This window comes from Sapajus apella, unplaced genomic scaffold (assembly GCF_009761245.1).
Source record: "Sapajus apella isolate SASKATOON/1434 unplaced genomic scaffold, GSC_monkey_1.0 scaffold14, whole genome shotgun sequence".
In the NCBI taxonomy this organism is placed as follows: domain Eukaryota; kingdom Metazoa; phylum Chordata; class Mammalia; order Primates; family Cebidae; genus Sapajus; species Sapajus apella.
This window is the reverse complement of record NW_022436954.1, coordinates 17,164,079-17,188,251: the sequence shown is the minus strand read 5'-3', so window position 1 is coordinate 17,188,251 and position 24,173 is coordinate 17,164,079. Positions and strand designations below refer to the sequence as shown.

At 39.1% G+C, this 24,173-nt stretch overlaps 1 protein-coding gene across 22 annotated transcripts in view; it reads right to left on the bottom strand.

Annotated features, from left to right (window-relative positions):
• PHF21A (PHD finger protein 21A) overlaps nt 1–22,931 on the bottom strand; it is a 198,697-nt gene extending 175,766 nt beyond the window's left edge. For 3 of the 22 annotated variants that reach the window (XM_032283503.1, XM_032283485.1, XM_032283489.1), the window contains exon 1: nt 19,630–22,109. The gene's annotated coding sequence lies outside the window, so the exon portion shown is untranslated. Of the gene's footprint in view, nt 1–19,629; nt 22,116–22,674 lie in introns of those variants that run through there. The other 19 variants (XM_032283500.1, XM_032283480.1, XM_032283496.1 and 16 more) reach the window with 14 other exon arrangements.
• Between the last annotated feature and the right edge of the window lie 1,242 nt (nt 22,932–24,173).

Genomic DNA, 24,173 nt, shown 5'->3' with positions numbered 1-24,173 from the left:
CCTTAAAGATACTGAGTATATTATGTCTTATTTAGAACCTATAAATCTGTATTTAAGTTCCCCCAAAAGATTCTGATAGGGAGCTGGGATTAGAAACCACTGCCCGCCTTACAGTACTCTATTTCCTTCAGTACCTAGGAAAGTAGGCCCTCAAACAGCCTAAAACTAGAATGGACACCTCAGAGGGCCAGATCTATACCTTTATTTCACGGGGAAAGAGAGGTCCAAGAAGTTCAGATGGCTAGCTAAAATCCACAAAGATAATAAGAGGAAAAGCTCAGCCTAAAGCCCAGATTCACTGCTCTCAATCTAGGAATCTTTCCACTAGACTATATTTAAATAAATAAAAGTAATAAAAATCTACAGTTCACAGATGGGTGTAGTAAACACTGATTATCTATTACTTGACCAGTGGTTGTAGTGTCTAAGTTCTAAAACAGTGCATATTAACTTCCATATGCTTGAAAAATGTGAGCCACCCTAGCTAATAAAAGACTTTGAGGCTAGAGGGTAATTATAGGAAGGCTTTTAAGTAAAATAAAAAACAAAACAATTCTTCGAAATCCTCTTACAATAAATACAAAAACTGTTGGAATCATTTTTCATGGTTGAGAAGTAATAGCAGAAATAAATGAAAAGAAGAAATCTTGCTTCCTCACTCTATAAAAGTACAAAAATCCTTATTCACAACCTTCCACAGCTCTCAGAAAGCTATGTTTTCTGAGTCTAATCATCATAACGAAAACTTCTTAATTATAGATCAGACTTAGTAAATCACTCCATATCCCAAGACAACTCAAACTCTATCTTAATAATCAGTTAACCTCAGGACTAAAACTCTTGTCATTAACAACAAAAAAACAACTCTGGTGTCTATAAGGCATTATAAAAGAGTCTGGGTTTTATTTCAGTGTGCGGGGATTTAAGGAAGTGCCTCCTATTAACACTAATGGGAGTTCTGGGTGTAAACTGTAAGCACCAAGGAGGAGGCTCAACGCCCAGCTCTGCATCTATGAGAGCCCTTTCTACTGCACTAACTGTAACTACTGGGAGTTGTTTGCTCAGAAATGGGATAATAGACCCAAATTCCTATGTCTCTAAAGCACAAAGATAATTCAAATAAAATTCACTAAGAAAGGTCAATGGTAGATACCAGATTTTAAAAATAGACAAGAAAAAGCTAAACTAAAAGAACAATTAACACATTAAGAAAATTTTATAAAATAGCATCAACATACACAGAAGAAACTAGTGAATTGCTAGAGACAAAATATCTCACACAAAAATAAATTCAACAAGATTAAAACAACCAAATTTTTACAAATTAAAGCACAGTAAACCCAACTATAGCCAGAAGCTTATCCAGAGAAACACATACACACAAAAACTCAACTCCTCCCCTGATGGAGCCCTTGGTATACTATAATCCTTGCTTTAAACACAGAAAAAACTCCTACTGCACTGATAGCCAAGAATAATCAGAGTACTTCCAGACAAATGGACAGTGATCACAAGCTGCCAAGGATAAGCAAAACTAACTAAATAAAAATTATAGCACCTTATTGTGTTCCATCCTGCCTTACTTCTCAATATAGCACTGCTGTACTCACTAGGCTGGAAAATGAGCAGGTGCCTTTCAGGCTATAGAAAAATTAGACACACACACCCCAAACACAAACACAAACACAAACATTAAACACAAAGGGAATGATACTCTTTCACTTGAAGGGGCTTAAAAAACGTAAGGCTTTGCTGCAGGCCTAGAAAACTCAGAGTAGGCCTTACCGAAGAAGTGAGAAAAAAGCCAAGGTTTATTCCAAATCCACATTTCAAGCACTAAACGAATTAACATTTATTTCAGTTAAAAGGTTTTGGCAACAATCCATTTTTTAAAAAGGAAAGAGAAATTAAGATTTTCCCTGTTTCCAGCCTGAAAGAAAATTAGAATCTCTTCTCTCTGACTATACAGGTTTAGCTCTACAACACAAATAAAAAAAAAAAAAAAAAAACCCTGACTTCAGGCCTAAAAACTAAAAATGGTTCCATACAATTTACATCAAAAAAAAAAAAAAAAAAAACTACATAGTCCAACATATTGATCCTTTCTCACCACTCCTATCCTTAATGAACATTTATCTTTTTATCAGTACTTTGAAATGTCAATGAGAAACAGAAACAGCTACAATACACTGCGAATTTTAACTTTTGAAACAAAAACCGCAAAGAAACAGGAGTCTGAAGCATAAAGCTTCAATCACACTGATAAGTAAGTGGTCCTAAAACTTGAAAGTGAAAGCAATACAGACCTCAAAAAGAAGTTGTTTGCTTGATATTAATGCTAGCCTTTAAAACCAGAAATATGTTCTGTTACAGAAGACTGAAATCAGGGCTTCCATTAACCTTGTTTAAAAAAAAAAAATCCCATGAGCATGGATTTTTTTCCTAAGTCTCTTCATCAGAGCAGCATGGGGTCCCATTAGGCACCCTATTTTACTTCCACCTTATAAATAACGTTAGCTATTCGCTATTTCCATGGAAACCAAGTACAGAGAAACCCACTTAAATGAATACCGGTTAAAAGAATAAGTTTTATTTTAGAAAGGTTTTGCTGCTATAGATGAACTCTTCTGGGGAATACTACAAAGTCTTCTTAAGTATAATGTTTAAAAATATATCTCTGGTGTAGAGGGAACTTATTAAAGGTCCTGTTAAATAAGTACATTCCTCGCACTAAATGATATATGCCAAATAACATCCTAACATTAAAGATACATTTTCAATGCACAGGGGTTTAGATGCACAACTTCCACTGACTATGCTTCCCCATGCAGTGGGGTGGAATAATTACACCTATGGGTCTAATTTAAACTAATGCAACCAAATAAATTCAGAAATAAGGCTACCATTACCATGTAGTGACTACTAATGAACACGCCCCACAACTGCAGGCATATGTACAACTTACTAGTGCAAAGAAGAGCAAACAAGGGAGCACGTAGCAAGTTTCTAACCACTGTTACCACGTCTAAAGATAGCAGGTAGTCAAAATTCCCTTCTCAACAAACCATTTTTTAAGTTAAACAAGTACTCCTTAACCAATACATACATTCGTATTAAACAGAAACAGAATATGCACAAGAAAGAAGTTTGGTACAAGACTTAGTGACCTGCAACTTTAAACTGACTTATAGATTTATCTTGCTTATGCTAAGAAATGATGACCCATACAACTGTCACAGACAGGCAAGTGTACATAAAATAAAACACAACTCCTAAGAACATAAGCTCAAAACTAATAATCTCAGAACTTCTAAAAGCAGAAGAGGTAAGAACAGCTAAAATTTTTCCAGCAGATGTGGTTCTTCATTAAGTTAGTGGTGGCTTAGACTTCTCCAGTAAGTTAAATGAAATATTATCTTAAAAGGGATTATCGGGCCGGGCGCGGTGGCTCACGCCTGTAATCCCAGCACTTTGGGAGGCCAAGGCGGGTGGATCACGAGGTCAAGAGATCGAGACCATCCTGGTCAACATGGTGAAACCCCGTCTCTACTAAAAATACAAAAAATTAGCTGGGCATGGTGGCGCGTGCCTGTAATCCCAGCTACTCAGGAGGCTGAGGCAGGAGAATTGCCTGAACCCAGGAGGCGGAGGTTGCGGTGAGCTGAGATCGCACCATTGCACTCCAGCCTGGGTAACATGAGTGAAACTCCGTCTCAAAAAAAAAAAAAAAAAAAAAAGGGGATTATCAGTATTAAACTAACAATGTATGAAAAGAACATTCTTATACACATTTTTGCTTTGAGTATACCAATGTATCTAATTGTAGTACATGTTTTGAAAACACAAAGTTACTTTCCTGTTATGTTTTACACACTATAGATAAAGATTGGCAAAACGCTGGTAATTGCTAAAGTCAGGTAATAGGTACATGGGGTTTGTTATATTATTCACTCTATTTTTATAAATGTTTTTAAATTTCCATAAGTAGTTATTTAAAATCCTATAAAGTTAAGGCTCTTGTCTCAAATGTTTTTCTCTACGTATAATTAAATAATAGATGAAATGCCTGGTATAGATCTTAGAAGCTACTGAACTGACTGACTGAGACAGTGGCTGGCTCTGTTGCCCAGGCTGGAGAGCAGTGGCATGGCACAATCCCAGCTCACTGCAGCCTCTACCTACCAGGCTCAATCAATCCACCCAGCTTAGCTTCCCTAACAAATGGGACTATAGGCGCATGCCACCACACCTGGCTAATTTTTGTAATTTTTGTAGAGACAGGGTTTTACCGTGTTGCCTGGTCTCAAACTCCTGAGCTCAGGTGATCCACCAGCCTCAGCCTCCCAAGGTGCTGGGATTACAGGCATGGGCCACTGCACCCAGCCAGAAGCTAATGATTTTAAATCCAGCATAGACATTAACTTAACATGTAACCGTAATTAATTTCCAAGTTTTACCTTTCTTACCAAACAATTACATTAACAATTTAAAACCACTAGGAGAAATCTAGAAAGGAAAGGGTCTGCTATGTTGCAACTAACAATCAATGAAATGTGAAAGATCAATAAGGCATCATGGCCAAATATTGTATTTACAAACCAAGGAAAGAAAGCCTAGTCTTCTCAATCAATAAATCAAAATATTTTAGCAATTCACACCACCAAAATTTCCATTTTCTTCTCCAATTAGGTCCATGAGACTAGAGGGAAATCTAATAAATTAATGCTTATCTTAGTTGAGTAACATGCCTGCCTCTTCCTCAACTTTGCCTCTCTGTCACCCTCAACCAGAAAATACAGCAATTTCTGAGGTAAAAAGGTCTTTTCTATTATCTCCCTTAGTCCAGATATAAAATATTTCACAAATATTCAGTTACTGTGCAAGTGATTTCAAGCTATCTATTCTCCAAATTCCAGCTGAGGGCCCAAAGTCAGAGGTGTCGTCACAAACTGTTAAAGCTTAAAGTTCTGTTTAAAAACTAATAATTACAATGGTGCTTTGTTTTTAAGAGAAATAGAAATAAAACAGTAGTGGCTTGAAGGGAAGGATGAACAGCAGGCAGGGGATGGAGAAGAGACCATCAAGAGAGAGTAAGCAGAGAAAGCAGAGAAGCAGGAGAGGAGAGGCAACAGAGGGAGTATGGGCAATCACCAGCGGCATCTCTACACAGGAGCACCACCGGCTGGACAGGGTCCTGCAGAGCTGAAACAGGAGTGCACCCCGTCACATACGGCACCACTTTTCACAAATTCAGCAGGGACAAACTGGATTTCAAAACTGTATAATTCTTCAACTCAAAACGCTTGTAGAATCTAACACATATTTATTAAAATGAAATATACTTCTAAACTTTCCACAATTCCATTCAACCAACTGAAGCAACTTTTACAGATTCTGCGCACAGCTAAATTAAACTTAATACTATGTATTTGCTATGCTAATTTTAACACTATAAAGCGTTACTTACTGGCCACTCTATTGCAAAGTAAGATTACTATTATTTAATCAAAAGAAAACTATACAACCTGCTATAAAATTCCTTAATTTTAAAAACATTTGTTGAGCCAAAGTACAACACTTTATTCTTTTAAAAACTGGTTGGAATTTCTGCCCAGAAAGCAGATACAATGTTTTAGGAACAGGGACAAAATACAATATACACTGATTCGCCTATGGTAAATACACCTATTCACCTACTAGACCTTTATCAAACAGTACAGCTGGGTTAGTGAGAACAAAAAGTTAATAGGAGCCATTAAACTTAAATTCTTGCTAAGGGTAACATATACCATATTCAGAATGCTTTGGTAAGCTATTACAAATACATGTGTTGAATCACAGAAAAAACATATCAAGGATAAAAGACCAAAAAGTTCAGATCCTGATCAGTAGTGAACGAACAAAGTTAATTATATTTTACACTTAATGATCTTTCCCCTTACCTCATTTAGTGGTTTCACTTATACACATAAGAAAGATACATACATACATTCTAATGGATATATTAACTCATTTATTTACCCCAAAACCCTTCAAATCTGAGATCACTGTACCTTTTCTCACCATCAACTTGTTCTCACGCTCAGTTTCTAGGCTCAATATAGGCAGCTTTTGACAATTAAATATAGAAAGAAAATAATAACTATTACCATAAGAAAACATCAGGCAATTTCACAAAGGCAAAATGCCCAAAATCAGAAAGTAAATAAACCGAATAAACTGTGCCCATCATCATTAGAAAGCATTTGAATGCCACTTTTATATCTCTGGGGTTCTACAATTGTTTCCATTAGTTGTCATACCCAAGCACGAGTTCTCAAGGGTTAAATACACATAATTTGTCAGACCCAATGGACTGACCAGCTGATGAGTATTTAAGACTTTAGAGTTACAATGCCTAGTCTACTACTGACTTGATTTTAAGTGACCTACTATAAACTGCATCAGTATCTTGCTGCTGGTCTCAACAGCTGTGGAAAAAAAAGAAAAGCTTATATCACTATGGGTTTTAATAAACATAAAATGCCCTAAAATATTTAGCAGGCTTTGTTAAAACTGACATATTTCCATGTATTTTTTATTTTTCCCAGAGGTATTCATAAATAAGAACTCATTAGATAACCCTTTCATCATCCATGCTCTTTCTTACCATGCATTTCAAGGGGGAAAAAAACTTCTCCAGCTAAATTGTTCCAAATTTACTCTTCTCCCAAAAACTTCTAGTGGGACTACAATGATAACAATAATAACGATAACAGCAGTTGTCACGATTGAGTGTCTCAAGATTTCCTCATTTTATCTTCACACAACCCTAGGAAGTTGGTATTATTATCTCTACATCACAGATGAAGAAACTGAAGTGCCAGCGACCAGCACAGTGGTATGCAGCATGTACGTGATACATCTCTATTGGTGTGAGCTTAAATAATTAGTCCAAGGTCACACATTAAACTTTAAGTGGTTATACTGAGATTCCAATACTGGGGTCAGACACCAAAGCTCAGGCTTTTATCCCAACACTTGTCTCAATCCTTGAGAAGAGAAGAAAAGGAGCAGAAAACTAAGCTTAAGTACCATTTATTTAGTACTTACTGTGTGTCAGGCATTTCTACTAGTTTATACGTTAACTCATTTATTCCTCATAACCACTTCATTTTATTCACATTTTACAGGTGAAGAAACTGAAGCAGAGGCACAGAGTGGGAAGTGCTTTGGCCACAGTCAGAGCTAAGTGGCAAAGCTAGGATTTGGGCCCATGCAGAGTGGCTCCTGCACCAACATTCTTAACCTCTGTGCCCTGCTGACACACTGCAAACTCCCCTTCACTCGAATTACAGGGAAACAAAACTTTTAACCTTTTCTCCAAATTAGTAAATTATAAGCTTAACTGAGAGAAAACTAGTAGTGCTTTTCTAAGCATGCGTGCCAGACTTTTTTACAGGCACACAGGATATGCCCCTGATGATTAGATCACTGTACGGCTCAGGAAGTAGCACACTGTAAATCTGGTTAAGAGCCCCCAGCCCACCTTTCTCTGCACTCAGACCCACACTAACCAGGAACTGCAAGAAACGGGCAATTCAGAGATGTCCGTGTGCAATCTTCTATAAAATGAATGTCACTCTGAAAATATCACCGTGTGTACAGTACCCTTCCATCACCCCTTCTTCCCAAACACCATAAAAGAAAAAAAAAAAAAAACACAAAAGGAATGAATGAGTCTAAGCTACTTAAAAATCGTAACAAATGTCCAATGATAACTACAAATTTAAATGAGAAAAAAGCAAAATTCTCATAATTTTGTAACTTGTCCAAGTTCTACATTTAAAAAGCACTAGGCCTCTTTGAAAGACTCAATTCTTAGACTACCTTCGTATCATAAATGTGCCTTGAAGGGTACAGAGAATTTTTGCTTCAGATTCTGAATATCTTGATAGACATATTTAAAACAAAAAACATTACTGTTGCAGTATAAGTTATTGGGCTTTTTAACCAAATATCTAATAGCATGACAATGTATTTAATGACACAAAAATATTAGGCATGGATTTAATATGTGTATATTAACACATAATACACAAAAAATAAATATAAAGAATAGGACTGGACCTAAAGGTACTGAGAACCTGACACAATGAAAACAGGAACTATTGCAGCTCCCTCCATTGACATCGTAAAGTTGCCACATTTTCTGGGCTCTCTTTTGAATTAATGTGGCATCTGTTCCAAGTACAGCATGCTAACATTTTACTAAAAGATATTTTCATTCTACATTTGTATCTGATTTGCTTTTTATTTGAACTCCTGTTTTATTTCAATGGTCATTATTTCTTTATACCAAGTTGTCAATTTGGCATTCCTAATCTATCTTCCCTGAGCACAAAAGGGTTGGGGGTCGGAGGGAACCATCAGCTTAAAACTCTCTCACAGCAATAATTACAATATGTTTTGCATATAGATTAAATAAAGAAAATAAACGGCACGAAGATTTTGGTAGGCTTTTTAGTATCAAGTCCTGATAAGTTAACAGCATCTGTTCCTTTCAGGAAAAGAATTCTGCTCTGAGGTGTTGGGGGTTGGGGGAAGTAAATAAATACTAAATAGAATAATTCAAGTTACAAAGTTTGGTCTTCAAGAAATGATGATTTCAATGATTTGCACATATCCAACTCCATCCACTGATAATTGCTTTTTAAGACATCTTCAAAAATGCTGCAGCAACAAGCCAAATACAACCACTTGTACTTAACATGCATGCTGCATACTCCACAATGTTACGTCACATCAGGCACAGAGAAGACGCTTACCAAGCTATCCTGCGTTCTATAAACTGCCTAACAACAGAAAAAGGCACTGCCATCTCAATGGGAGTAGAAGCTATCAGGACAGGCAGACCTTTCCCTTTTGGTCAACTCTGAGGAAAACAAATAAGGTTTATATTTCTGTCTTTTAAAGCTTACCTCTCCCCAGGCCTATACTTTCAATCTTTCCGCCTTTCACAGAAGAAAAGCTGTTTCTTTAAAATTAAAAAGCTACAAAAGATCACTCCAACTTAAAAGTCCCATACCTTTTACCAACTGTCCTCCAGCTGTCCCCACGGCTGCCTCTTCTGCAGGAGGAATGGCCTATCTTGAGCACTTGTCTCCAAGTGTGTGTGGGTACCCTGAGGAAGGGAGCTACTGGGAAGGAACTACTACAACTTATATTTTAAAATCTCATCCTTTAAAAAATTTCAACTTTCCTGTTTGTTTGGTAAGAAACATAAAACACTAGTTCAGACTACCATACATTTAACTGGTAGCCATAATTTTTAAAACTTTAAAGACTACTGGTCAAGATGACTGAGTCTAGAATTTAAAAGGAAAATTAGGCGCTACCACTAAGTTAGTCAAATTCTTTTCTCCCAGTTTCACCATCCATAGCATTAACTGAGCCCTCTGTACACTTACGAACAAGAATAAAATACTCTGTAGGGCATGGTCTGAGCCACTCAAAAGGAAAAGCACATTTACGAATGCTACCAATGAGAAAAACTAAACTTGGCTTGTAAAAAAAAAATAGACTATACTATAGTTTAAGTAAACTGCTACATTTTATCAGATCCAATTCTTAGCATTTTAAGGCAAGGCTTCAGCACCTTCGTGGATCTAAAAAAGCATAAAGCACCTTAGATGCAAGGAGTGTATTGTAGGATTAGAAAGACTTTTTTAAAAACTTCCATAATGAAAATCTTTTTATTACCTGTGTAATAAAAAATTTTAATTTAAAAATTACAAAGGTGAATTATGACTAATAATCTTAGCAACAAGTTAAAACTCTAAAAGCTGGAATCAAAAGATTTCTATTTAATGTAGATTATAAGGCCTTTAGTATGTCTTTCTAAATATAGTGCCAGAAAAAATAAACAGCACTCAAATAACTTACTTTTTTTTAAACTGCTTTAAAAAACACTGGGTTATCAGCATAGCATTTGGTAGTGGTTGAGTGAGTAGGGATAGGTAATGGTGGAGCTGACACTACTCCCATGAAGTTGTAAGGACCAGGACTCATTCCTATACAGAGTTTCTTTATGCTGATTAAGTAGTACTAGTTTGAGTTCCTGTTAGTTAAAATATTATATTATCTTGGTTTTAAAATCCTACTTGACTTTTTTTATTTTTCTTTTTTACAGTTTTGCCCTAAATCTTGCCTACTTTACTCTGTAAATGTGAAATGTGTCCTAACAACCAAGAAGAGAGACTACCAGTTTTTTAAAAAGTTATCTGAAAACACAACTGCGCTCTTTATAAGTAGCTACCAGAATAAACTAGAATAATTTAATCCAGAAATGATGTCTCCTAAATTACTTATATAGGACAGAAAACAATGTTGTCATTTTAAATTGATTTTTTTTTCTAAGTTTTAAAAATAACAGTGATGATTTCCTAAAGCATGAAGTATAATCAATCTAGGGCACTAGGTTTGGAATCTTAATGTATAAATCTTACCCACCTCTCTTCCTCCAGCCTTGCTCCCACTTCCCACATAAGCCCTATTTTAAAAAATAAACAAGTTTTTAAAATAGTCACCTGGAAAAAAGTAAACTTTGAGAGAGTATTATGGTATAATTAAACTTCTTTTAAAAAGTGTGTGTGTGTGTGTATAAAATACATATGTAAATGCACAGGAAAAGTTTAAAAGTAGGATGGGAACGGAATGACTAATTTCCTACTTTATACATATCTATATTGTTAGAATGATTTTCTAACTTAGGTGCACAGCTTTTGTAATATTTCTTGAAAGGACACTTATCTAACACTCTAAAACGTTGATAGTTATATAAAGACTGACTGAAATAGTGAATGTAAACCATTTGTACCTACTAAAAAAATGTATTAAAATAACTTAAACCATGCTAAAGTGTCCAACTTCCAAACTTTAAGAAATAGCTATTAGACCCCACCCCATGCTATGCACTACGCTCGGCAACGGATATACAAGGATGAACAAAGCAGGCACTGTCCCAAATGTCTTCATTTCCATCCTATTGCAATGTTGACTATTTTCAAGCTATTCACCCTAACCCAACCAAAATCAACATGAAACAACCTCAAAATCATACATTGTAGCTGTGGCCATTTCAGTAAACTGAAAACTTCTTTAGTAATTCATTTCTAGGTTTCTATGGGAATTACATAGTTTAATATAGCATTTTGGACATTTAAGAGCAAGGGCTCAGGAATCAAACCTGGGCTTGAATCCAGGTTGTATCATTTGTTACCTACGTGATCCCAGGGAAACCTCTACTTCCTTATTTGTAAAACGGAGGTAGGAAAATAATAGTAAATCCTCAGAATATTGCTGTGAGGATTAAAACTAAATGAGATCCTATGTACAATAAGGCTCAGCACTATACATAATAAACACAGTATTAATGACAACAGATAAACCTAAGGTACAAAAACTGTTCACAACTTGTCAAACATTTAAATCTATGTCATTTCACCAAAATGTGACTATGTCACTTCTCCAAACACAAATATATTTATATGTTTGTATATTAACACATAAAAATAAAAGTTGTATAGTTAATAAAATTAAAAAAAATTTTTTAACACAAAAGCTCATAATTAAAATTTTTCATTCCCATGACAACATACCAATACATTTACGATATTTATAATATACACACAAATGTATCAGGGTACATATTGCTAAAAACTATACCATAAACACACATGTAAACACATGTCAAGAACTTGTCTGTTGGGCCCGGCATGGTGTTTCACACCTGTAATCCCAGCACTTTGGGAGGCTGAGGCAGGTGGATCACTTGAGGTCAGGAGTTCGAGACTAGTCTGGCCAACATAGTGAAACCCTGTTTCTACTGAAAATATAAAAATCAGCCAGGCATGGTGGCACACGCCTATAGTCCCAGTTACTTGGGAAGGCTGAAGGAGGAGAATCATTTGAACCTAGGAGTTGGAGGTTGCAGTAAGCCAGATGGCGAAAGGGCAACAGGGCAAGACTCCATCTCAAAAAATAGAAAAAAAAAAAGAACTAGTCTATTGGGAGCAGGGTAGATCACTAATTTTTTTGTTCCTTTTGATTCTAACTCATTATTTAAATTTTATATTAATATTATTAACATGACATCGACAAATATCTTAAAACCCAGGCCCTTATTGTTGATTAAAAATTCAATTTATATATACCATTTAGTTATATAAAGTACATTCATGAATATTCTTATCTAATCCTTTTAATATCATAGTGAAGCAGGTCCTTATTATTATCCCCATTTTACCAATGGGTAAACTAAAGCCCAGCAGGGATGAATTTCCCAAAAGTGCATAGCTAAGTGTCAGGAGTATACTTAAGGCCAAGTCTTCTGACATCATCACAACTGTTTCCTTTATTCTGACCTGGGACATTTCATTACAAAAGAAAACTGTTCAATAATTTAGGTGTGTCAGAGGTCTCTACACTGAATACACATGGCTGCCCAGTTTTACTCCCCTTATTTCCTCTCCTGATTTCCAACTTTAGTATTTCAGTAAGCACATGGGTACACACAATGATAAAAATATGGAATGAGAATTCCTCCAAGCCTGATATTTTCTGCACTGGCCCATTAATACCAGGGACTGTTTTCCTCCTTATATTTAGCTCTTTGTATTAACTCCTTTGTAACTGCTGAATTTATTTCAATATATTAGGTCTTGAAAAGACAAACTTATATAATATAAATAAAACAGTTTATAAAGTGGAAGCATATCAGACCAGATTCCATACATTTTGGACACATCTAAAGAATCATTTTAATGTCTAATCTACATATTAACAAATTTTAAATCACAACTATGTGGAGGGAGCAGGCTAGTACTGTTACAGTGGATTGGTTTGCTATATAAAGTACTTTAAAAAATATTACCTGGGCCAGGTATGGTGGCTCACATCTGTAATCCCAGAACTTTGGGAGGTCAAAGCGGGCAGATTACTTGAAGCCAGGAGTTAGAGATCAGCCTGGCCAACATGGTGAAACCCCATATCTACTAAAAATACAAAAATTAGGCAGGCACGGTGGTGTATGCCTGTAATTCCAGCTGCTCAAGAGGCTGACGCATGAGAATTGCTTGAACCTGGGAGACGGAGGCTGCAGTGAGCTGAGCCACTGCACTCCAGCCTGGGCAACAGAGCAAGACTCTGTCTCTAAATAAATAAATAAAACTAAAGGCAGAATTTTCTTAAATAATCATGGTAGCCCTCAACAACAATATTGTAAAACTTCTCGCCAGGGAAAAAGCTGGAATAAGATGCTGGCTAAGCAAGTAAGAAAGGTATTACCCTGCTCCTGCATACATTCAAACTAAGACATATACATTGTAACTTAGGCTTACATTTTCCAGTTATCCCCAGGCATCCCTTTCCTTTCTCAAGCACCCAAAAGGGACAAGTCATGCAAATAAACATAGCCTACAAATTCAAGAACCTAAAAGAAGTCAGTGTCCTAAAAGAGAAAATTAATGTAAAGACATAAGATATTTGGAAACAACACCTTCTTTCTGGGGCTGCTTACTGGGCTCTCATACATCAATCCTGTAACACTGGGAACTACAGTGATATATTGGTACATGCTTCTAAACACAACAGAACTTTTCCAAGGTTACACACACTGTAATGCAAGGGGCATTTTTGCAGCATCTTCTTTTCTTTAATCAAGTAGTTTGGATATTCTACCACTGCAAACATTGTAAACAAAGAAATTTTCATTATCTTTTGAACTTTCTGAAGTCAACCAAAGGCTTGTGGTATAGATGCAATGAGTACTAGACAAGCAGAGCTGAACACTATTCAAAATTCAGCTACTGGCGTGATAGTCCTTTTGGGGGCATGTATTTCTTAGGGAGAAACTGAGGTGCAAGGACATTTTATACACAGCAGAAACATTCTAAGGAGTTTGCCACATCATCATCATAAGCCAAAAATCTCAAGGTCTTTTTAGAACAGCCTGGGCTTCTGATCAAATTATACTGTAAAAAGAGAGAAAAAAATGTGAAGCGTGCTATTTTTTAAGATAACAGTAACCACTACTACCGCTGCTGCTAATTCTACACATTTACTGAGCCCTTATTATGTGGCAAACACTGTGCGAGGCACTGTCATAGATTTTAACAATTAATCCCTGCGACAACCCTCTGATATTAGTTAATAAAATTAAAGTAGAATCCTCAAAAAAAAAAAAAAAGAAATTTAAACTTTACAAATTAAAAAATAAATTATTAAACAAGTCTCACCTCTTTCTCTGCCTCAGACTACATCTTCAAGGATTAAAATTACACTAAAACCACCTTTATTTTCAGGAATTCCAGTTAAAGGGTACTGATATTCAAGATGTTGACAATTATTACAGAAGAATCACAGAACTATGAAATTAAATACTGGCACAAAAAAATCTTCCATCCAACCTTAGAGAATAACTATCCCCATTAAAAAAAAAAAAAAAAAAAAGCAACAGCATATATATCAGGCTTGATAATAAAAGGCTTCTCATGCCCACACTAGCAATCAATGATGCCCTGATTATAAAGAGTATCACCACATGCATAAAAATATTTACATCTGCTAAGTCAAGTTTTCAATATATCATTTTCTGTGTAAATCTTATAGTAGCTTATAAAAAAATATAATAAACTAATCTAATGTAAACTAAAACACCAGGCTGTTTCTGAAGACTCACTTTAGAACTTCAGCAGTATAATAATAATAATATTAGTAATCAAACTACTTAGCAGAAAGTTCTTAGAAGCCTGGAAAGCTGTGTATAAAATGGAGTAGACAAGAGGGAAGGGTTTTCCGTGCTGTTTAAATCAACTACAGGTCCCAGCATGCAGTGCTGTAATCTGAAGTTAAGCAAAAACTGCAATGCATACTGGGACTTGTAGTAGGTAAACCACTTTATCACAGTAAGTTTCAAGAAAGTCTGAACTACCTAGCACAATTTGACTATATTTTATTATCAGAGTCTAATCAAATTTACACCAAATTTGTATGTTCTCTGCTCTGGCACACAGTTTTTCTAGCACATATTGGAAAAAGTATCAATATTTAGATCAACATTTTCGCATTAGAAAAATCTTACATAGGAGAAGCACAGAAAAAAATGATTAAAAATAAAAAAGACAATGTAATAAAAAATATAATTTTCAAAACAGTTTTTAAAAGTTTGAATGGATCCATTTCAACACCCTTTAATCCTCTCCCTCAAAAAATTTAATTGTTTTGGCCAGGCACAGTGGCTCACACCTGTAATCCAGCACTTTAGGAGGCTGACATGGGCAGAGGATAAGGTCAAGAGATTGAGAGCATCCTGGCCAACACTGTGAAACCGCATCTCTACTAAAAATACAAAAATTAGCAGAGTGTGGTAGCACATGCCTATAGTCCCAGATACTCAGGAGGCTGAGGCAGGAGAAACTGCTTGAACCCAGGAGGTGGATGTTGCAGTGAGCTGAGATCACGCCACTGCACTCCAGCCTGGCCACAGAACAAGACTGCATATCAAAAAAAAAAAAAAAAAAAAAAAAAGAAAAGAAAAAGAAAGGAAAAAAAAAGAAAAAAAGTTTGTTTTAACAGGTTGTCTTTTAACAATTATTCAAGATATATTTTATAAATAATTTTTCTTGAAGAAAATTATCACAAGCAAACATTCCCCATATTCTAATACTGCCCACTAGGAAATAATTTTTATAGTAATACATACATACACCATTACAAAAACAAACCAAAAATACTGAAGTTCTGCTTTTGTAAAGTCCTTACTCAACATTTATGCCTTCATTCCTCATCTCTAATTCCCTACACACACACACACACAGACGCTTCAAGAAAGAACACTTAGAAAAACAGTATTCCAACTACAGGCCCACTTCTCTCATCCACTGACCTCTTCTGAAAATACAAAAAAAAAAATTTTAAGCTATCAGTAACATGTCCAAACACAAGCTGATAAGTTTGAGCTAGAATTTACATACATACAGTTGCTACACACCCTCCTATTTCTGCAAGACTGTGGAAGGAGGCTGGGAAAGAACTAACTGCAATCTGCATCAGGAGGCCTAACACAGGTGGTGGGTTATTTTCAGGCAACAGCACCTTCACAAACATGTTTTGGAATAAAGTCCAAGAAATTCCTAACAAGGAAAGATAAGCTGGCACACAAATTTAACGCAATCCAGCTAAAAATCATCTGCAACACATGCTACTACATTTCACCATAAAAGTGACAGGCTACTATAAAGGATTTGAAGCTTCATCAATACAACATACTGTCCATAAGGCCAGAGATAGCAGTTGCCATGGTTACTATCACCCACTTTTATCAGGAAATTATTGTCATTACCCCAAAGTTTTGGGTACTCATTTAAAATTAAAAAAAAACAATTTTGGGTTCTGACTGTTAATTGAGTGAAAGAATCAACTACAGTTTGATTTGCAAGTATGTCGCTTTGGAGATGCACATGGTTAACAATACTTGGATCTGCAGCAGAAAAAAAATCAATTCCTTTCTGCTGCTCCTTCTCCTCAAGTACTGACAGTTTGTATTCTCAATGCAGCCAAAACAATAAAACAAAACCCATCTTTTTGGCTTCTGTGTTTAAGTTATTTTTTCCCCCTAGGCCCACAAACAGAGTCAAAATAAAGCCTAGATCATCAACCTGTTAGGCCTCATCCCCTTCCTATCCCTTCCATACTGGTTCACATTCTTGACAACTTAAAAAAGCAGAAAACATTTCTGTAACTGATTCCAAAATATAGAAAATAATAGTTGCCTTCAACTAAGATATTTTCACCAAATGCTTTTTTATTCAACTTTTTTTTTTAAGGCAGGGAGGGTGGAAGACTTGCAGGGTACTAGAAGGGACAAGGGAAGGAGTATTCAAACTGCCACACAAGTCTAGTGTAAGAAAGTTGCTTTAGAAAGGTCCAAAGGGTGACTGAACCTCACATACAATTTCTAAAAGGGAAGAGTTCACTGTAATTTTAAGACTGAATTGATGGACAAGTAATAGAAAAGTTATTCCTAAAAGTCTATTTCAACATTTTCACAAAAGATAACTATTCAAAAATTTAACACATATATAAGAATTACATGAAAGCCTACAAAATAGTAGGGCCACATATACACACAAAGTACAAAATATATGCTATTTAAGAAATAATTATCTAAAATAAATTTAGTGCAGTGTTAACATATTATTTCTTTTTTAAAAAATCCCAAAGCAGCAAAAACATATACCTGGTAAAATTAATGTGACCAAAATGTATTACTATGCTCCTAAAGAAGTCTTAGGCTTACAAAAAAGCCCATGTACAAAAGCTCCTGAGAAGTCAACATAAATCATTAATATTTCCCAGCACAAAATAATATGAAAATTCAAACATGCTTCAAGAAATCAGTTCCAGGTATAGATATAAAAGAAATCTGTCAAAGGTCAGAGACCTAAAACTTTAATTCCTTCCTTTCTGTCTTTGAATAGTAACTAAATACAAAAGCCTTCAGCAATAAAATATTAAGGATACAAAATTTAAAAGTATATTAATATAATCTTAACTTCAGTATGTCTTCACAGAAAGCTTTAATATTCACTGTCTGTGGGATGAAAAAGTTAATAACACCCTGAGAGAGGTTTCATTTTTATCTAAACAGTTAAATGTTTTTTTCACCCTTCATAGAAGCAAGTTTCTATATTTACTTTCTAACGGGGGCAATTTCAAAACAACAGTCACTTCTAAAATTTAAGATACTATACCTTTTGATAGGCTCATAAACACAGGGTCCCTAATTATCTATATTTTACTTTAAAATGTTTTCTATTCCAAATTTGTGAGCAGAGTTTATAAGAATGCTGAAACTTAAGGCTTAAACTTTTGGGTTATTTTTACACAAAAATATTTCAGTGCCCTCCTCTACATTTGAGTAGTCATTTCCTCGTGCATCCTTCTAAAACAGAAAAACAAAAATGATATATCCACATATATCTAATACTAACACATACAGATATACATCTTTTTCACTGTGAAACAAGCTTGAAAGCTTTAGTCAGTGAGACTCTTTCGGAAAGTTAGCAGAGTCAGTCAAAACATTCAAAACTTTAACCATGACATCTGTTACTCTGTGTTAATAAGAGTCTATAGAAGAATCCAAGAACTTAAACACTCACTAAAATCAACTACTATCATATCACTATCAATGGAGAAATGAAGAAAAACTGTAATAGGGGACGTACAATTCACAAGATCTTCAAAAGGAAAAATGACCTTTTTTTTTTTTAATTATGGCAAACTGACTAGGCAGCATTTCTTACAAGAAGCTTCACAACTATAACAAAGAGATTTTTGGTAACCACAGCAGTATTTAAAAAACAAAAATTTAGGCTGGGCATAGTGGCTCATGCCTATAATCCCAGGACTTTGGGAGGCCCAGGCAGGTGCATCACCTGAGGTCAGGAGTTCAAGACCAGTCTGGCCAACATGGTGAAACCCCATATCTACTAAAAATACAAAAATTAGCCGGGCGTGGTGGCAGGCACCTGAAATCACAGCCACTAAGGAGGCTGAGAGGCTGGAGAATCACTTGAACCCGGGAGGCGGAGGTTACAGTAAGCTGAGATAGCGCTATTGTACTTCAGCCTGGGCAACAGAGTAAGACTCCATCTCAAAAATTATAGTGTCCAGGGTGCACTTTAAATGCATTTGTCAACTGATAACGGAAAAACTTAGCATTTTAAGACAGAAGCTTTTGTCCATGTATTAATTAGTTACCTATCTCAACAACTTAATATCTGCACGGTTTCTTACCATTTATGAAGAACTTTTACATGTATTATCTCATTTGGTCTTACTGAGAAAATAGTATTATGCCTACAAAATAGACAAAATTCAAAGCAGATTTATCAAACTTTCTAACATCCTCAAGTTGTTAAAACTTTGACACAAAACTTTACAAGCAACCACGTGGCATGATATTTCCAGTGATAATCAATTCACCTAACACTAACAGAGTTTCAGAGGACCATGTGCTGTAAATGCTATGAAACTATATTAATCTTTATGCAGCTATTGTTATATCAGCAATGACCTGCCACTGACAGAACTTTACTTACAGTTCAAGAATCTCAGTCTTTGCAGGCTAACAAGTATATCTACCATATGTATTTATGATGCTGAGTGAGAAAAAATTGATCTACATTAGAATCATTGTCTGTAAATCTGATGGCGGAATAAAACCAGAAGAAGTCTAAAATTTTTTCCACACACTATCCCCTTTTCCAAAATCTCAACTACTCTATGTACTATTTGTATTAATATTATTAACACTATAGGGATGATAAGGCTTAAAGCCCTAAATCACAGCAACTACTTTTGTTTATAAAACCTACAAATAATTTTTTAAAAATACGTGCTCAACATCCCACTCATCAACAGAAGACAAACTCCCCTTCCAAATAAAATAATTCTAAACAGTGCTCTGTACCTAGGCCCAGAATCCTTAAGCTATCCACAGTCACACACCTACTTTGTATAGTCAAAGACTTCAGTTTCACATAGCAAACATAATTTATGATGGAAAGTTTTAAATGGACTTACTCAAAATCTTTCTGGAACTTTAAGGTGTTAATCCTGTTGCTTAGCTGAAGCTAAGTCAAGCTGTAATAAGTAGCAAGACCCTCAAAATTCAAAAATATCCTTTATCTTGCTGTAGCACCTCCTGCTGGATAGCATTTAGAGATCTTCATGTAAGCAGAAGAAGAATATTTCAGAGGCAGGTCCTTCCAGACGACTGAATAGGAAAAAGGATGGACCCTTCAAGGCTAAAAGAAATAGGCCCCATCCATCACTTACACCTTCTAAAAATACAATTAGCCCAGGTAGGTGTCTTTTTCATCTATTACTACTCCAGTTCCATAACAACTTGCCTGAGTTCAAAATATAACATGCTTACATCAAGCCTGCAAAATTATCTAAAAACTAAGTTAAAAAGCCTTCAATAGCACCCAAGCAAAAAACTTTATTATGGGCAGTCAAGCAATGCCAGTCAAACTGCAAATACTATTATGTTATCAAAAGCAAAAGTCTGATGTTAAAAAACAAAACAAAAGCACCTGGAAGATTTTTAACATGTTAGCCAGATGTTTGTGCTTTGAGAACTCTGTGCACTATTACTATGCTCTTCACTTAAGGATAGTTGTACATCTACAAACGTTTTAAGTACAGAAATATTTTAAATAAACATTAGTATAACTGCACACAAAATTTCCTCTTTGCCATCAAAAGATAGGTCCCCGGATTTGAAAATGTATTTTTCAGACATTTTTAATGACCTTCTAAAATAAACTAGCTTAAGCCCACAACACAGATTCCATAAACAAGTGAAGACAGAAGAACAGAATAAGAAGGAACTTACCAAAATTAAAATGAATAATAGTATTTCCAGTAAAAATGTAGTAACAGTTTCCAACAATGCTGTAAACCAAGTAAATTGTGAAACTTAAAGAAGGAAGGAGGGGGCCAGACTTCAAAGGCCAAAAGCAAAGCTGACCTATTTATTTCTATTGCCCAAATTAAAGTGAACACCCGATGTAAACAAATATCATAAATACTGAAAAGTATGCTAACATGGTTTAGCCCCAATTTCAGTACCCTTATCAGGCCCTCAATAAAGCTACAGATGTTGATGAGAATCCTCTCAAAAAGGAGATAATTCCAACCCCTCGCCTTAAAGAATCCCTATCAAGTGAACCTGTGAAAAGGCTTCCTTCCCAGAGTGCATAACTGCTTTAAAACAAACAAACAAACTTTCATCTGCCCAAATTAATCTGATTCTAATATTCAACTACCCATTATTTATATATAAATGTTCTTCCCTCTCTAACTTCTCCAGCTCAAGCATCTACATTCCTGACACCGACTATTAGCAAAAATGCACAACTCGGTCCCCAGCTATGGGGCAAATCTTTGAAATCCGAAACACACCCACAAAGTTCACTGTCAAGGCCAGGTAACGAGGCCCACACAAGTCCGGACCTTCACTCAGATTTGAAATTCTAGAAATCCATACTCCCAGAGACATCATTTTAAAAACAACACAATGTGGACGTGCAGAGTGAGATCCTCTACTTCCAGACCTAAACAAAGAATATTTCAACATATGACCGGAATATGATGACACCAGATTCACCAATGAAAACAAAACCTGCCGACCATTAGCAGTCGTATCCTCATCACAACAACTCAACTACTTAGAAATCACTCTCGGCACATCTGCACCCCACAACCGGCCTGTGGCCTTCTCCGGGGGTGCAAGCCACAGACAAAGTTGAAAGGAGACGTTCTCCCCCGGTGCCCAATCTCGATACCAACCCCTCCCCTAACAGGGCCACCTTGCTGCTACCCACCATTGCGAACGTGGTCAGGGGGAGAAAAAAAAAAAAAAAAAAGAAATCCTAACAGCACCGCTCAGCAGAATAAAGAGACCAAAGAGAGGATGACGAGAAGTGTTGGGAACTGCGTGCACGACGGGGCTGGACCAAACGGAAAGAGTCCCACTCCGCGCGCCCCTCCCCCCGGCGGGGGCGCGGGCGGGGGAGGGGCGGCCGCGGCCCCTCTCGGAACGGCCTGTCCGCCCCGGCCCGCTTGGGGTCCCGGGGGCGCCCCGCGGCCGCCGGCGGCGGGGGCGAATGCGGGAGGGCCGGCCCCAGGGTGAGGGGTGCAGGCAGACTCTCCGGAATAACAAGTTGCAGAAGAAGAAGAATAAGCGGAATTTCCCCAACGCTGCTCCGGCCACCCAAGACAAATGCACCAACACACTCACACTCACACACACATACACACACACACACACACACACACACACTCGGGCCCGGCAGCGTCAGCAGCCGCAGCTTTTTTTTTTTTTTTTTTTTAACCAGATCCCTCAGTCACCAAACAAGATGGTTTTCCAAAAAAAAAATTTTTTTTTAATTAAATAACCATAATAAAAACTTCCCCCCCGACAGCATCCCAGGGTGGGGTGGGGGGGTGGAGGGGCCCCAGCTACCCTCCCCGGGCCAAGGGACAGCCGAGGGGGGCGGGCGAGGCTCCGCGCCCCCCGCCCCCGCCCGCGGCCCCCGGCCGGCCCCCCTCCGGGACAATGTGACGCCCCCTCCCTGCCGCCCCCGGCACGCCGCCTCTGTCACCCGCTCCGGCCCTGCACTCTGCGCCCAGGATCCCGAGGCTGCTCCTAAACTTACTTCCAATTTATCCTGGGGAGGGGTGGAGGGCAGAGGGGAGGAGGGGGGGAGCCAAGGTTTTCCCATTGTCTTTTTTTCGGGGGGGGAGGTACGGGAAGGGCACGCAGGGGGGCGCCCCGAAGGGGAAGTTATTGCTCAAATCTCAACTTGACTGAGGGGTCCTGACGAGAACACCCCCCTTTCCCTCCTCCCTCCCACACACCCCTCCCCTCCCCCTACCTCCCCCCACAACAAACTCCAAGCAGGCAGCCCCTGATCCTCCCAGAGACAAACACCAGCGACAAGACAGAGGGAGAGAGGAGAGAGGCAGAGGGGGAAGGGGGAGGGAGGGGAAATAGAGCTACTCCAGAAAAAAAGAGAGAGAGTGAGGAGAAGAGAGAATGGAAAAGCTGGGATACTGCACCCTCCTGCTGCTGGCTGGCTGTCCCCCCTGGCAGCTGGAGGCAGGAACTCTGAGCAGGAGAAGCAGGAGGAGGAGGAGGAGGGAACTCTTCTTCATGGGGAGGGAGGGAAGAAGCTGGAGCTGCTGCTGCTGCTTCTGCTGCTGCTCTGGGCCTCTCGCACTTTTTAGATATTAGTGTGTTAAGATGGTAGGTTGTTCCCTTCTCCCTCCTCCTCCTCCTCCTCTCCTCTCTCTCTCTCCCTCTCTCTCTCTCTCACTCTCTCTCTCTCTCTGGGCTGTTTCTTTCCTCCTCTTCCCCAGGCAAGGGGGGGTGGGGAGGAGGGGGTTGGGGGGAGGAACTGGATCCTCCTCCTCCTCCAGGAGGGACACACACAGGCCCCGGGCCGGAATCGGGAGGGGGGAATCAGAGCAGCAGGAGAGAAACTGTGGGAGACAAACAAGCCCAACTCTTCATCCTCCTCCTCCTCAGCAGCAGCAGCGAGCACCACCAGCCCATTCACCACCCGGCCCCGGGCCGCAGCACCTCCGCCGCCTCAGCCCGGGGATCCCTCCGCCCAGGCCCAGACACACTCGCCCGCGCGGGAGCCCGCCGCGCGGCCCCGCCGGCCCGCCGCCGCCGCCGCCGTGCGCGCCCCCGCCGCTCCCGAGAGCCGGGCGAGAGGGACTGGGGCTGGAAAAGCGGGGACGAGGGCGAGGGGAGAGGAGGCGCCGGGGGAGAGCGGGCCGCGGCGGACAGGGAGGGGGCCGCCGGGAGGAGTGGTACCGCGGCCGGCCTGGGCCCCCGCGCCTCGGCCCGCGGCTACCGGGACGTGCGGGTCCCCCCACCGGGGGCGGCGGGGGGGACGGCGGGGGCCCGCGGCGGCGCTCGGGCGGGCGGACTACTTGACGTGTCGGTGCGGCGAATTTATTTCACTTTGCCTAAGGAACGGGGTGTGCTGCGGCACCCATTGCCTAGGGAAAAAACCCGGATGTAAAGTGAGTGAAACTAAACTAGAGTGAAGTAGGGCAGCGGCAGCCAAACTCCAGTGCAGCGGCGGCGACGGCGGTGATGGGGCCGAGCACCTAGCGGCGGCGAAGGCGGCCAAACTCCGGGGCCGCCGCAATCCCGGGCCCGTGCAGCGCCGCAGCTCGGCTCCTGTGCAGCCGCAGCCGAGGCGAGGCCGGAGCCCGCGGCGGCCCCCCCAACTCCGCGGCCCGATCCCAACTCACCCCTCCCGCCCGCGGGAGCTGCAAAGGGGCTCCGGAGCGGCCCCAACTCCCTCCAGTGCAACAGCAGTTTGAAGCGGGGGGGAAAGCCGCGAGGGGCAGGAGCGAGGAGAAGCGTTGAGGAAGCACTGCAATGGGAGAGCGTGGTCCAGGCAACAGGAGAGATGCAACCTCAAGTCGAATGCAACATGCAATCCTCGGCAGCCGCTCGCCCGCTCCCTCCCCTCGCCACCCCGCCCCCTTTCCAAATAACTACCCTTGAACCACTTTATTAGCAGTACTTAGTCCCGCAC